The sequence below is a fragment of the Sarcophilus harrisii genome, chromosome 1, assembly GCF_902635505.1.
Source record: "Sarcophilus harrisii chromosome 1, mSarHar1.11, whole genome shotgun sequence".
NCBI lineage: Eukaryota > Metazoa > Chordata > Mammalia > Dasyuromorphia > Dasyuridae > Sarcophilus > Sarcophilus harrisii.
This window is the reverse complement of record NC_045426.1, coordinates 104,549,432-104,565,962: the sequence shown is the minus strand read 5'-3', so window position 1 is coordinate 104,565,962 and position 16,531 is coordinate 104,549,432. Positions and strand designations below refer to the sequence as shown.

Genomic DNA, 16,531 nt, shown 5'->3' with positions numbered 1-16,531 from the left:
AGTCTGATTCTTTTTATACAGCAAAATAATGTTTTGGTCATGTATACTTATTGTGTATCTAATTTATATTTTAATGTATTTAACATCTACTGGTCATCCTGCCATCTAGGGGAGGGGGTGGGGGGTAAGAGGTGAAAAATTGGAACAAGAGGTTTGGCAATTGTTAATGCTGTAAAGTTACCCATGCATATAACCTGTAAATAAAAGGCTATTAAATAAAAAAAAATAAAATAAAATAAAATCACTAGTTAGGCCTCAAAGTAAACTTAAAAAAAAAAGATTAGAATTTGAAGAACTAAACCTATCTATACAAGTCAAGGAAACATTACGTTAGATAATTATTTCTAATATTATATCAGCAATTAAGTATATATGAGTCATTCCTATTAGTCAACAGAATTCATCATACTTAAGATACTCTTTTATTAAAATTAGCATGTATATATACATGTGCACAGAAATATACAATCTCATCTTAGTATAGAAGTATTTTAACTGTTATTCTTTTATTTTAACAATGACTATTAGTCACTGCATTTAAAAGTCATATTTTCTTTATATTCCTTAAAAAGTTCTATACTTAGTAACATTATATATATAGTGTTTATTGGCATTCCAATTCAGTTCAGTCAATCAGATCCTCATAAAAAATATACAAGCAATTCTTGCACTCAATTTAACAAAAACTTATTGTCTATCATGTACAAGGAATTGTGTTAAGTACCAACTATCAAATATGGACACACAATAATCCCTAACCTCAAGAAGCCTGCAGTACTATTAAATGTACTATGACACCGACAAATAGCTAAATACAAAGTCTAATTTAATAGGAAAGATCCAAAGTATATTAGTAAAAATGTGAGTAAGAAAGATCATTTTATCTGTTAGGGTTCAGGGAAGGCTTCATGGAGGAGGGATTTTAAAAAAAAGAAAAATTTCAGTAAAGAATGGAGACTGTTTTAGATATGAAGAAGAGTATGCATGAAGATATTTACAAAGTATAAGAACAGATCAGAGTGGGGAACAGTCAGTGGTTCAATTTAAATTAAAGATTAAATAAATGAAGTAATGTGTTTGAAATAAGACTGGGAAGCAAGATTATAAAAAGCCTTCAATGTTACAGAAAGGAAAAATATTTTGTCCTATATTCAATAAGTAGACAGTCACAGTCACTGAAGATTTCTGAACAAGAGAAGTGATACCAGATTAGTGCATTAGGATGGTATTTTTAGCAGCAGTTGTAAAGAGAGATTAGAGGTAGGAGAAAGAAAAAGTGGAAAGATAACATAAGATGCTATTATAATAAGTCTGGATGATAAACAAGATAAAGAGAACAATATGCATGGGGAGGAATGGGAAAATTTGAGAGAACTATGTTAATTTATTGGATAAAAAGCTTGAAGACAATAAATAAATGAAAGAAAATCTTCAAGTTTCAGGCCTTGATGACTGGAAAGGTGAAAGTGTCATCAAGAGAAATGGGTAAAATGGGAAAAGGGTCAGATTTGTACAAGAAGATCACAACTTTAGTTTTCATTATACTGTGTTTGTGTTGTTGTTCAAATATCCAGGTAAAGATGTCAACAGACAATTGAAGATGGAGGACAATAATGTAGGAAAGAAAATGAAGCTAGAATTCTTCTGCACAAGGATGCAGACTAAAGCATTTGTTGTAGAGAAGATAACTTAGTGGAAGTTTATAGAAAAGAGGGGAATATGGTGCAGGCAAAGTTCTTTCTTGAGGCATACTTGATGCTGGAAAAGAATGATAAGCTAGGGAAACTAAAGAGGAAAGAGTGATTTAGCCCATGAGGTGGTAACCCAAGGGAGAAAAATTAAATGCAATAAATTTTATTAATCTTGTGCAACTATTATATGATAGTATGGCATAGTGGGTACTGCAATTATCATTAGACTTAAGGTTATTAAGTCTGGATTTGAAGACTTGAAAACCAGCTCTGTCAGAGTGACCTTGCATTACCTATTCTAGTTGTTGTGAGGATCAATTGAGATACATGTTTGCAAAGTGTTTTGAAAGCCTTGTGAAAATGCAGTCTATAGTTATTAGAGCATGAAAATTGTTGTGAAATTTGATTCAGTGGCCAATACATAGTCTGCTTATTAAGCAAACACGGCATATTGAAAGGAAAGACAATGTGGAGAAATTAATACTTTTATACAGACATTGGAGACTAAAATATTCAGCCCACTTTGGTTATTAACATAAAATCAAAACAGAATCATGTAGTAGAAACAATACTGGATTTGGAACCAGAGGAATGAGGCTTCCAACCTAGTTCTACTACTTTTTAACTTTGGCCACTTACCTCCCCTGAGATATGGCTCAGTTTCCATATCTGTAAAACAAGGCAGTTGAGTTTAAGACAACATCCGAAGTCCTTTTCCATTCTTAATGCGTGATGGACTATCAGCTTATAAATATGAAAAAGATATAAAACCTCTAAATTTGCTTTCAATAATTTTACACAGAGCTTATTTCAAGCACACCAACTACCACCAATGATCTACTGAATTGAGTGGTAAGTAAACTCAAAGCAGGATAGCAGGACAAGGTCCAGTGACCACTGAAAGATCTGCATTTAAACTCTCAGGTGTCCCATAGGTTTTGGTAGTCCATAGATTGTCTCCAGGACAGGTTTTGGTAGTCCATAGATTATCTCCAGGACAACCTTTTTCAACCCAAATGATTGGGCTTTCAATGAAAACATCACATGTGAAAACATTATACCATAAAATCCTTTTATGAAGTTCTCCTTTTAAGAAGTTTTCTCTTTACATGGGTGTGTCATTCTCAAGTCCTATCTACTTTCCCATATGGGAAATATGATACAGTAAAAGTTTCCTTCCATCTGGTGCCTTGGAAAATGTTATGAAAAAGTTTTACTGTATGTCTTTGATATTCCTGATACTTCAGACATCTTTTTGTCAATAGAGAAATTATCCCAACATTTGAACCTCGGAAATAATAATTTATATTAATAGCCTAGTCCAGGTGTAAGGTGTTGAGTGGGGATAAATGGTAGAACAGATGGTATTACCAGAAAGATATAGTTCTAGCCCTACCTATTTTGATGCAAATCTTCATGTGGAGTTAACCTACTTCCTAGCTATGAAGATACCCCTCTCTTTATTTTACAGATATTTTCTTGGTTATCTAAGCAAGACCATGGTTAAAATCCTAATCCTAAAGACAGAAGAAAAACTGAAACAGATTGTCTCTTCTAGTGACAACTCTGAAGTAAGTGTTTTGCTTCTCTTTATTATTGCCAGATAAATCATATGAAATACAATACAAGTTAATGAAAGGGGGCATCCTGAGTATTATGTTTAATATCTACAGAGGACTTATGCAAAGATATGGACAAGAAGAACACAGAATGAGAAAGTATGTTGAATGGAAGATCTATACCAGTATAGGGAATGCCTAGAGGATGAAATTACAGACTCACTGACTTAATAGGAGGCAATAGATGAAGAATTACTTTGGAAGTTCTATCATCATCTTTTGATTCAGAATTATTAGAGGTAGCTTCCTGAAAATAGTTCTCTAAGGGCTAAAAAAGATAAAAATTTTATCTTTGGATTTAGACAAGAGAAAGAATTTTAAAATCAATTGTCACTGAAATTGATTCTGTGTTTGCAGAAATGGTATACATTTTTCCTCATGTCAATAATTTTCAAAAACAAGAGAAAAGAAAAGAAAAAAAGGAAGGAAGAAATGAGGAATTTCCATAACTGCCATCAATATTTCATTATAAAATTATGATGATTCGGACTAGGCAGAGGTCAGCCTTTATTTGCCTTTTGTCTTTATCTGTTTCTTCAATATTTCAAAACCCATGATTTTGCTCCTATCTCTGACACAGATCCCAAACATTCCTTTCCTTAATAAACAGTTTTAATGAAATTCTATGGCCAAAAATATTCACTGCCTAGTTGCCAAAGCTCTGGAGATAAACCTCTCTGAACTTAACTAGGCTGGGTCCTTTGAGATCTGTTTGTGTATTTAAATTAGTAGCATAAACAAAACTACAGGTAGACTGTTTATGATTCTTAAAAACAAGAACAGGAACAATAGTAAATCAACAATCCACAAACAACTGTGACAAAGAATATCAGACCGAGTTTCTTCCATTTAATTATAATATTGGACTAGATGGCCTCTGAGGTCTCTTCAAGTTCTAAATCTATTATTACTAGAAGGAAATTCTATTTCTCTAATTTATTCAGTTTTTGTGAAATAAGGCAAGTCATTTGTTTTCTCTAGGACTCAATGTCTCTGTATAGAAAATAAGGGGACCAGGCTAGAAGTTAAGATGACTACTAAAATTCTCTCAATTTAAGCCCCTTTTTAAAAATTGTACATTTACATATAAACAGTTAATATGCTAATTACAAATCCTTCTTTTGTAGTCATTACAGTAGGTCCCCTAAGGACTTCTATTTGCTGAATATTCTTTAAATTTAGGCTCATAGGATTTAAAGGTAAAAAGAAAATTTGACAATTTATTCACTACACAAAAATATCTTTGATTTACAAAAAAGGAAACTGTGGTCTGAAAAGGTTAAGGAATTTTCCCTATATGTAAATGAATTTGTTAATCACATTTCATAATTCACACTTTTCATCAATTCGGTTCCCTCCTTTTTAGTTTGAAACACTCAGTCTCTCCCTCCTTATATACACATACTCATGCATTTTCATATGTACCTTATGTGGATAAATACAGGTCTCTGTAATTAGAATAACTATCTTTCATTGAAAACACAGAAAAAACCTAAATCTTTAATATAAAATAAGAAAGATTTAAAATCCTGAAAATAAATTAATGACCTTTTTTTGGGATGGATTATTTATACAACAAAATTTATATACTAAGGAAGGGATTCTAAAAGTGTATGACTGAAGTGAACTAATTGCCCTATATAATTAAAATGTCTAAGTTCAACTTCTTAAATTCTATTTATATGATTTCAAAAGAGATTGCTGTTTATCACTCAGTTCTACAATAGCATTCATTCTGCCTAGAAGGCAACAAAGGTGTGTTAATGACATTTACCCCTCCTAATATGAGTCATTCACACTTCACTGTTATTCCTTGTTATTGCTTGAGACAGGCACTAGCACCTCATTGAAAGATTGGCATTGTGAGGGAAAAGGTTCCCTAGAGATACTTCAGACTTCAAGGAAAGCACTAAATCTACGGATGCTATATAGATGACAAGTTGGATTCTCAAGAGCTCTTACTAGTTCTGAGGTCTCTATGGCCTGAAATTCATGACTGCCTCAAGCCAGTTCTGACACACAGCCAATCAGAAACATCCTTCAATCCTAGGATACAGGACAGCAGTATTTTGAACTAGGGATAGTGAGAAGTAAAGGGGAAAGAAATTAAATCCATTCAGGTGCTGGGGCTCCAAAAGGATCCAAATGCCCTTTATTATCTCAGTTAATCTCAATCAATGTGTGGCTTAATAAATAATACAAACTGACCTTTTCACCTAAGAGACCACAATATGAATCCAAACTGAAGTTCCCAGGGGACCAATGGACAGAGATGTTCATATTTTTAAATGGTAAAGCTCTGTAAAAAGAAAAAAAAAAGTTGATTTCTGTGGTTTTGGCCACAGCATCAGCTTGGTTTCCTTGGCTTAACTATTAGGAATCAGAGCCCTGATTCAGTATTGAAAAGCTCCCAAAAATGCCCCTATGTATCTCAGAATCTGGCAGCAGCCCATGGCTACTGGAGGCAGACATTTCCTCATGTGTCCATATGTGGAAAAATGTGTCAGTAATATAATGACCAACTCAATGGATCATGTTTGGCTTGTGTGCCCAACTTGGCATTTAAGTTATGTCATACCAAAATAAGTAGATACTAATTAATCTTTAGCATAAAAATGAAAAGCTTTTGTTTTGTTTTGGAGGGAGTGGCTGTGGGTGTTCAATACTCTTAGACATGACTACTCTGACATACCTATAAAAAAGAGAGGTCATAAAGTAACTCAGTTTCTCAAACTTGTGGCTCACCATAATTTAAAAAAACAGAAGATTCAATTTTTTAGGGCACCCCAGAGAAAAGATATATATATATATATATATATATATATATATATCACAGTGTAAATTTTGTGAAGTTTGGTCTGGTCTAACATTAGCAACATTTCATTCCTGCTATATGGTCTTTCTTTCTCTTTCTTGTCTTTGCTCATTTCACTAATGTAGTCAGGCAGAGATATCTGTCATGTACAGAAGCTTCATTCAATAATGCATCCCATAGAGGGATAGTACTTTAAATGCAATGTGGACCAAAACAAGAGAATTACTGCATCGATTTGGGCTGCTCTTTAGAAAGTTAAAAAAAAAAAAAAAAAGAAAGAAAGAAAAAAGAAAAAACACCTCAGAAATGCAGCAAAAGAAAAAAATAAAATAAAATAAAGTGCAACAAAGATTAAAACATACTAAAGACCTAGATGTGAATCACCTCCTACACCAAAAATATTTTTTTTTTGGGAAGAACAACTTTCATTTTCTTCGCTCAGTCTTGGTAAGAGCTCATTTCATTATCAAGCTTCAGGTGAAATGGCCTAATTCAGGCTTGTAAACATATATTTTCAAACTTCTGGGACACTGAAATCACATAAATTAGATTAGGAATGAATTTTAATCCTTGAATTCCAACTAAAGGTCAGAGAAGTTAAGTATCTACGCAGGCAACTAGCATATCAGAGACCAGACTTTAAACTCAGGTTTTATGGCTCTAAATCTGGGCTTCATTCTAATATACCACATTGCCTCTTAATATTAGTCACCATATTTATATTGATCCAAATCACACTAATCGATACTTCCACACATTTCAAGATTGCTCAAGGGCCAAAAATACCAAAAAATGCCAAAAATAATTGCCAAGTTCTCAGCAAGTCAACTAAATCTCTTGGGAACTTAACTATGAACTAAGGCTCTAGAATTAGTGTCAGATGTTAACTATTTTTTTCAACCACTACAATGTCTGTGATCATACAGAATCATCTCTTTCAAATGCTACTGTAACCATTTCACTTCCTCCTACTCTGACTAATCACAGTCATATGTCTTAACACAGCATTAACTACAATGATGCTATTGACCAACAGATCCATATTACCTAACTGTTCTCATCTTTCTCCTGGCTTGTGATCATTTCGATATCATAAGCTTTTTCAAAGCACAACTTGTCTTCAGATGACCTCTAAGCTTCTTCCATCCTTAAAGTCTTCTTCCAATATGTCTTTCTACCTTCTGGGAATATTCTTATCTCATCTCCTCTATCAAATGGTCATCTTCTTTAAACTTTCACTCAATATTCACTTTTTCTTTTAAGTTTGTAATCAAGACTATTTTCCCTCTTCATTTTTAAAAATTTTTTATCCCTAACTCCAAGCATAATATATAGCACATTACAGGTACTTTAAAAATGCTTACTGATTTATCTCTATTAATCATATAGAAGTGATTTCCCCCTCCTTACCTCATGGCCATTGCCTAGACCGAATTAATTTACATAAACAATGGGAACACCAAATCTCTGCAAGCTTTATAGAATAAATCTGATACTTTAACATCAATGCATTAAATCTCTTCATATTTATTCTATTTCATATTTCATCAATTCATTTAATATGCATATTTATTTAATAAAGGTACTTGCTATTTCCTTCCATTAGTTACCTTCATGTAAATAGACATTATTTTATTTATTGTATTTTTATACTTGGCTTCTTGTAATCAATAAATTACTAACAATTGATGAAGGGAGTACTCACACTGATAAAATCAAGTTCATTGAAGGATTGTACTAAAAGAAAATAGCAATGATATAGACATGCAGAATAGGTATAGTTACTACTCAAGTAGCTCTTAAATAAGTAAAGCTTTTTGCTAATTAATTTAATAAATAGATACCTATCCACAGCCATCCATCTATCCATTTATCCATCTAATGAAGTAGCACGTTGTAGGACAGCATTTCAGAATATGAAGAATTCCAAGCAGATGTTATCATAGTCAAAAGGTGCCCTTTATTAATGTGAAAAGACTCATGGGCAAAATCAAAATGATCTTTAGCAGTAGGCTGCAAGTAAAGGGGGCTTTTTAAAGGTAGAAGGAAAGAGAAGTAAGTGTAGGATCTAGTTAGGTAGGAATTAGGAAGGGATTTAGAAGAAAACAGAAAATAAACTTACATGTCTACATGAGACAGTTGAGTATGCCTTAGATATACATTAAGATAGTCCTGGAATTTGGCCTCCCTTTGTGTGTATGTGTGATATGATTGACAATGGGAACACTATGAGCTCCTTTATAGTTCACATTATTCCTGACAATGGAGATAAGATGAACAGTTTAAAGTTTACATCACCACATCATTATCTTTCATCTATCTATCCATCCATGTATCTATCTATCTTTTTATCTATCAATTGTAATGTCTGGTCTAGCTCCCTGGAGGATTTTAGGATGGGCGTTGGTCCTTAGGTGGAGAAGTGATGAAGACAGTAGAGCCACCATGGGCTGATCAAAGATGGAGTCCTGAATCTTCTCTGCATCTGTGGGGCTTCTGTGTCTGTGGCTGAGAGAGTCTTCTGTGTCTGAGACTCCCTTAAATACCTCAGTAAAATTACATCACTACAGCACTGAGCAGGCAACCAGGCAACCATTATATCACCATATCACATTAAGTATATGTGTAGAGAATTATTATCTCACACTGAGTAGGTGCTTAACTATAAGCACTATGCTGTCCTTAATTCAAGTACACCTTTTCAGAGTTCTGCCCCTACATCAATCTACTAACATAGATTTCTAAGATTTTGGAGAAGTCATTTAACCAGAGATTAAATCATTTACTACAAGCACTGTGTTTACTTTAAGCAGGCACTCTGTTACATAATGAGGTAGTAAACACAAAATAAACTAGTCCCCACCTTCAAGAAGTTCGAATTCTACCAGAAAGGAAGTGCAAAACATAGAAAGAAATATACAAAAAACATTAACTAGGGGAGGAGAAAAGAATAAGCATTTCTTTAGCCAGGTACTGTGCTTTTACAAATATTATCTCATTTGATCCCCACAAGCACCCAGGGAGGCAGGTGCTATTATGATCTTCACTTTACACTTGAGAAAAGTGAGGTAAACAGGTTAAGTGATCTGGGTCACACAGCTAGTATTTGAGGTTGGATTTAAATAAGGTCTTCCTCACTTGATGGCCAGCTTTGTCCACTGTGCCACCAGCTGTCTCTACGGAAAATATTATAACAACCAAAAGAATCAAGAAAGGCTTACGGGAGGAGGTAGACACAGAGATAAGAACTTTGAGAGAAGAAAACAAGGAAGGAATGCATTCCAGGAATTCCTTATATGTCAAATTAACCTTACACTTTACAGAGCTCTGGGTTAGGATTAAAGTAAGATAGTCAACTCAAGTTAACAAGATAAAATATGAGAAACCACTATGCAATCAGGAAAGTGCTTTACAGATATGAGGCGGTGCTTTTAATATAATTATTCCATTGAACACTGACTTTACAGCAACAATTACTTCACTCAATCCTTCAGTTGTACTTATTCAATGCTACGACTCATTCAGAAAGGAAACTTTTCTGAATTTCTGCATAGAGACTCCAAATTGCAAGCTTCATCCCTGGATATATGATGTTTACATTCATGGCTCTGCTAGTGGTTCAAGCTTTGGAAAGGGATTCAGAAAGCCTGCATTCTATTTTTGACTTCAGTATTGACCTTAGACCTTGGTTTCAGTAACCATAAGACTGGCCATAATGCTATTTGACACCTATCTATCCAATGGGATGCTATGAGGATTTCTAGGATAATGGTTGTAAAGTGTTCAAGCACATTGGAAAAAAGACAGTATATAAATACAAAATATTGTCAAAAACACTTAGATACTTGATAAAGATAGAGAAATAAAAACTATGGTTTATCTGAGTCTTGGCTACCCACAAGTCATTCTCTTTCTACTAGAAAAAATGTCAGAAATTTTTGATTAGCTGAAAGGACACATTCTATCTAAGATTACTACTCTGGTAATGAAATCTAAGACTGTGTCATGCAATCCTAAAAAACATTATGTTTTGCCACCTTTCTTCACTCTTACAGGTTTTTTATAATTTCAGTGTTAAATCAAAGTAATTAAAACTAGAATAACATATTGTCCATTCAAAATAATTTTCATTCATGTTGATATGTATTATGCCTAAGAATTTATAGAGTAAACATGAAAGACCTGTATCTCTACAGAATGAGACAGATCTACTTTGTAGCTTCAGGAAATGTTTTATTACTTTACAACTACATTTTGTGTTTTTATTTTTCCCAAATAAATTTTTTAGAAATGTGAAGAGCTTTTGGAGATAATCTTGTCCTACTGATAAATGGACATTCTTTTGTGTAGTCACTTATATAGATGTGCAATAGCTGTAAGAAACAATGAAATGTAAGCACTTAGGTTATCAGAGATTTCAGAAATATTCTTAAGTGATTAGGCTCATCAATAAATCAAACAGTAAACAAGAAATCCTGGAATTTCCTGCTTTTCTTTTGATAGGATAAAGAGATTTATATATTTAGCAAAACCTATTATTATTCTTAGTATTCCCATTTAACATATATAAAATGGGAATAATAAGAAACCTACCTCACCAAAAGGGTAAAAATTAAAAATTAAGATCTAAATGATCTTTATGTATATAAAATATGTTGCAAAACTTAATGAAAATTGTTGGTTTCTGTAGTTGCTATTGTTGTTTGTCCTTTGTTCTAGAAGAGGACCTGGATATCAGGGAGGTGATTCCATGACATGGAAGTGAACTGGATTTTAAGTCAAGGTCACCTGCCTCCCTTTCCCCTCCAGAGCCATCTGGGTCCAGTAGCCAGATATAGACCAAAGCGACTGGAGTTGCTATTATAATTATAATGAAAAGAAGAGATATAATATCATTAATGTGTGAAGGAAAAGTATGACAACTTTGTGATTTTGCTAGCACTGGCTCTGCAAATAGTGCAGATGTAGGAGTAGGAGTGCAAATAGATCAGTATGCAGGTTTAAAGATTCCTCAATTAAAACAGGCACACTTACACAGAGGTAGCTTTCCTGAGAGTATAATACGTGTGATGGATTGGGCTTATCAACCTCAAGTGGTCAGATCACATTCTAGAATACGGCAGATGGCAGCTAATATGCAGTGGACTTTGGATTCACTTTAGATTCCAGCCCCAAATCTAGCTTATTATTTAATGTATACTTAGAAATTGGCCCAATTTTTACCAAGTTGGTAAAGATGATTAAGTTGGCTCTGACCAAATTTGAATAACCTTTTAGGAAGTTCCAAAGCTCTTTGGATAATCACCTGTGCTTGAGAAAAAGAGAGTAAGTCCCTGTTCAAGTAGGCACCAGCCATTCTGCCTTCTTCTAAATTTCAAATCAACAAAGAGAAAGACCCAAAGCCCAAATGACTGTCAAGAATCTTCCTGTTGGGACTGAATAGTCCATGAGGAAAAAGTGATTCTTCTGTTCTTTGCAGTTTCAAAGAACTCTTTATCTTTCTTATGCCTATTTACTTCCAACCTTATATTAGACAGAATATTTGGCCTACTATTAGGTATTAAGATATATTTATGTATATAGAGCATACATTTATATTCCTCTATCATATATTAATGTACATATTAATCATTTATTACTAAATACATTAATATAATATATTGCTAATCATTAACAAATACATTCATATCTTTAACTAATATAATTCATAATAGTACATAATACATAATATGTATATATTACATAAGACATAAAATGTTGGCGTACATAGACATTAACTCCATGGACCGAGAACAGCAAAGCTATTTCCTCTAGCAGATCATCACAATATTTGAAGATAAGGATATTGGGTAATTCATCTTTGCTTCACATTTTGTGCAATTATTTGAACTAAAATTCATTTTTTAAAATTCTGATTAACTCAAGTACTCAAGATACATGTTATCTTGATAATCATTTTCCTAATAGGCCACCTATTTAAGAGAGCTGATAATAATGAATTCATATTGATATGGTTTTCTAATCTTTTTCAGGGCCTATCTAGCTATTTTAAAACAGATATATATAACTTACAAATATGGAAGATTTCCACAATAAGATAATGAGTTCATTACTATTCATATTAAGAATTATGTTTTTCTATAGTTTTTGAGAAAAAAAACACAAACTATCAAAAAAATTTGAAAAAATAAATCAAAATTGCTAATAATTAGAGAAATAAGTATCACTAGAACTCTGAAGCATCCCTTTATAATGATCCAATTATCTACAATTATGATAAAATTAAATGCTGGTAAGTCTATGAAAAAACAGACATGCTAATTTTTTTGCTGGAGTAGTTATGAATAGGACTAAGTGTTTTATAGAAAAAGTCAGAATTATGTATTAAAAGTGAGAAAAATATTTATGCCATTTGATCCAATGATCACACTACTATACTTATACCTGAAGGAGATTATTGTCAGGAAGCAAGACATATTTGGAAAAAAAAAATTAATGACAAATAATGTAATAGTAATGACAAAGTTTTGAAACAACTTATATGTATAATAGGAGAAAGACTAAATAAATTTCTATTTATGAATCTGATTTTCTTGACGGAAAGCATTCAAAGAAATGTGAAAAGAATTATAAAATAGAGGATAGAAAGTAAGTATATAAATAAATATATAATGAATTAACAATCAGTTGCTCAGGAGAGTTAAAGAATTTCCTAAGTTACAAAGAGATTAAGAGGCACAGTAAGCATCTGAACTCAAGTTCTATGGAGGTATTTCCTCTGCATCATGTTGAATAAAGCATACATGTCTGTTTAAAAAAAAAAAAAAAAAAGAATAAAAAGGAAAAGAATTGCAAGTCACTTTGTCTTGTTTAGCTTAACTGTTTAATTTTTTTGGTTTATATTTTCTGCTTTGTCAAAACAGTGTTATTAAAAAATTCCTGTCTCTTAGAGATGTGGTAAAAACTAAATTGTTTAATGCTATTCATAAAGCATTTCACATTACTTTACAAGTGGAAATTATTGAGACTATTTTCCCCTTCACCCTGCTATGTAGATACAGAATAGTATTAAAAAATATTTTGCTAGCACAGTTTAGCTAAGGACAACAAGGTCTTACACGTTCTCCTGTGGTTAGATCACATTTCTTAAAACACATTAAAGTACTAAATTGTCCAACTATTAAATCAATAATTGAATTTTAAAATTCTTATCATATAGCCCAGAACAAGTATGGTACAGTTTTATAACTAGTAAGCTACCTTATGAATAGCTTATCAATAACCTATTTCACAATGCATGAGTCATCAAAACAGTGAAGAATGGTTGGTTAAAATTGTCAAATGGGTTTCTTTCCTCTGTGCCTCTTCTTTCATTGTCCCTGAGGTATTTCCTTTATCAAATATAATATAACCTAATGCCCCATTTAAAAAAGCAAGCAAACAAACAAAATCTGTGAATATAAAAATCAGAATTTCACTCCTACCACTTCCCTCTACTCACATAAACCTCACTGAAAAAAAGGAGTAATTTTGAGTACATAAGCATTTCAGGTTTAAGTCCATAGAGAGTTAAATTAATACCCTGGCTTGACCAGTTCAACTTACAGTACATCTTCATTTGCCCAGTAACACAATCTATAGCCAACTGCTAACCAAGTCAATATGTGGTTAAGAGTAACAGCCACCTTAACTCGCCTTGATAATTATTCTCCTTTAACTGACATAATATTCAATATACTGTTGTTGAGAGCAATAATGCTAAAAACTGATGCCTTGAGGGTTACAAGATGATTGAGTTTTAGCCAGATAAAATAACTTGTAATGGTGCATTATAGGGCTTTCCTCCCTTCAGATGAACATTTTATAGTCTGTTCTTTCTAAAATGCTCTACACGTGTGTACAATTATATTACAAGTCATTCTTGCATATCCTAGTTCATCCTAACATAAAATTTAAAAAATATTTATCAATTTTGCTATTGCTAAATTAGCTAAAATTGCTAAAAACAGAATGTTATTTTCCTATTATTCTTTTGTTAAAATATTTTTTTCTTTTCCCAAATAAGATCCAAGTGTATTTATACCTTTTTACTTTTTTTATTGAAACAACTATATTATAAGAAACATGGAAAAGAAATGGTAAATAACAAGATATCATTTAAATAAAATCTATGTTACATATATTCTATCAATAAAACAAAATAGATATTAACATCTAGGGCTTGTATGAACATGAATATTGACCAATTTTCTTTCAAGGTGCCAACTCTAATCTCTGAATTAGGAAAATAGGCTACAGCTTATATTTGAAACTTTGGTACCTAAGTTAATGGAAATTTAATCACAAAAATAATATACCTAAAGCAAATTATAAATTTCATTATTTGCTTTTAAGTTATGCTAAAAAAAAAAAAGCTTTATTATTTTATGGATGTACATTATTTCCCCCTTCTTTATTCATTAAACATGTAATTTGATTCTTTGTTCCTAAGTCCCTAAAATGTGGTTTTTAAGTATTTTTAATTGTTTTATCCTCCAAATAAAGTTAAGGAATGTCTGATATATAACATATATATATATATATATATATATACACACACACACACACACACACACACACACACACACATATATACACATACACACAAATAAATATACAGCAAAATTATATATTATACAAACTGTGGACAGTCTCTAAAGCAAATTGATATTATTACAATAGAAAAGTACTAGTAACCTAGGGATCTATCCTCATGAGAACTCTGTGAATTAAGATGGCAAAGCTAAATCACATCTTTAACAAAAAATACAAATAAAACTAAGAATATAATTACAAAAAGAAAGCAATCTTGCAAAAACAACAAAGCAAGCAGGATTTGAGAAATATTTTTGATTTTTAAATAGAGTATACAAAAATTTTAACAGCTTCATCCAAAACATGTTCATAAAAAGCTTAGCTATTTTATTTACATATTAAACCAATTTTAAAGGGTCACTAAAATTGAGGTCATCAAAATGAGAAATTTTCTGACAGATAAAAGATCCCTAAAATAGAAAATATAACATAAATGTGTATATGTGGATCTTTCTCAGAACAGGTAGAAACAAGGCCAAACCCAGAAAAATTGGAAGCAAATTCTATTTTTTTAATTACTTCATCTACTTTTTGGGTAATTATTGCCTTTTCAAGGTCATCCAAAGATTATATTCCTACTATTCCCACTGAAAATTGCAAGTTTTATCTTTTAGATTCTGAGAATCAAGTTTTATAACTTTTCTAAGTACATTTTATTTATTAATGTTAAAAAAATACATATTAATGTACCAATAGATTAGTCACCAATAATCCCATTAATAATAAAAATGATATGGTTGTATTCCATAGTTTAGGTTTAGAAGACACTTTCCATATAACTATGTATTGTACACAAATATTATCTCAATTTTTCAGATTACAAAATTGGTGCAAATGAGAGACAAATATATTTATTATGTCTGACTTACCTATATTTATACAATTAAGATATTAAATATCTTAAATTCAGGTTTTCTGACTTAGTCCTATTCTGTTACATTATTTTCTCATGTAAATATTTTCATTCAGGCTTTTTAAAAGAAATATTGTTGACTTGTCAACAAGATAGATACTATTATAGGGATAAAATAAGAAAGATAAGAAAAGAAGGTAGCCCTATATCTTGATGGTCAGGAGAGATATTTTAGAAAAAATTTAAATCTGTCTTTTTACAGAATATGAGAGAGTAAGCTATACCTTCCACTTATTATACACAGAAATAGGCTCTGGATGTAAAGATTAGTAGTTAAACAATGATGATTCAGTATTTACAAAGCCAGGCTGAAATGAAAGAGAAACCTAAATACCAGACAGTTAGGAATCTTCTTTCCAATTTTTGTGATGCTTTTCTCTACAAATATCAGAAAAGGCTTTCTGGACTATCTTCACAAATCTCTCATTGCCTTCTGAAAGCTCCCTCCTTCAAATGGCTGTGACAATTTTCTGCTATTTCAGGGTCTGAATAAGTTGTTCTTAAGGTGACTTAGCAATACTCTCACCTACCACAAATGCAGGGTAAACAGAATGAATTACTATGATCATATTTTAAAAACAACCAATGCAAAATGGTTTGTAACAGGCAGTGCCTTGTGAGGAATCATAGTGGACTGAAATGTTTTGCAACAGCCCTTAACAGTTCAAAAATATGCTCCACTATAAATTGGAAAGACATCATTATGGGAAAAGTATAATGTTAAAGAATAGCTATTTTGTATCCTGGCACTCACAATTGACTCTGCAGGTGGCATGCTGATGGTTGCTTAGCAGAAAGCCTATAAATTGGGGAAAGAGTGAGTTCAGACCAGTTGTACTTTTCTCCTTGGTTTAAGGAC

The 16,531-nt window shown here is 32.1% G+C and overlaps 1 protein-coding gene across 3 annotated transcripts in view; it reads right to left on the bottom strand.

The window, feature by feature from the left end:
• Positions 1 to 16,531, bottom strand: part of BNC2 (basonuclin 2) — a 505,888-nt gene that overhangs the window by 108,871 nt on the left and 380,486 nt on the right. The window lies entirely within an intron of this gene.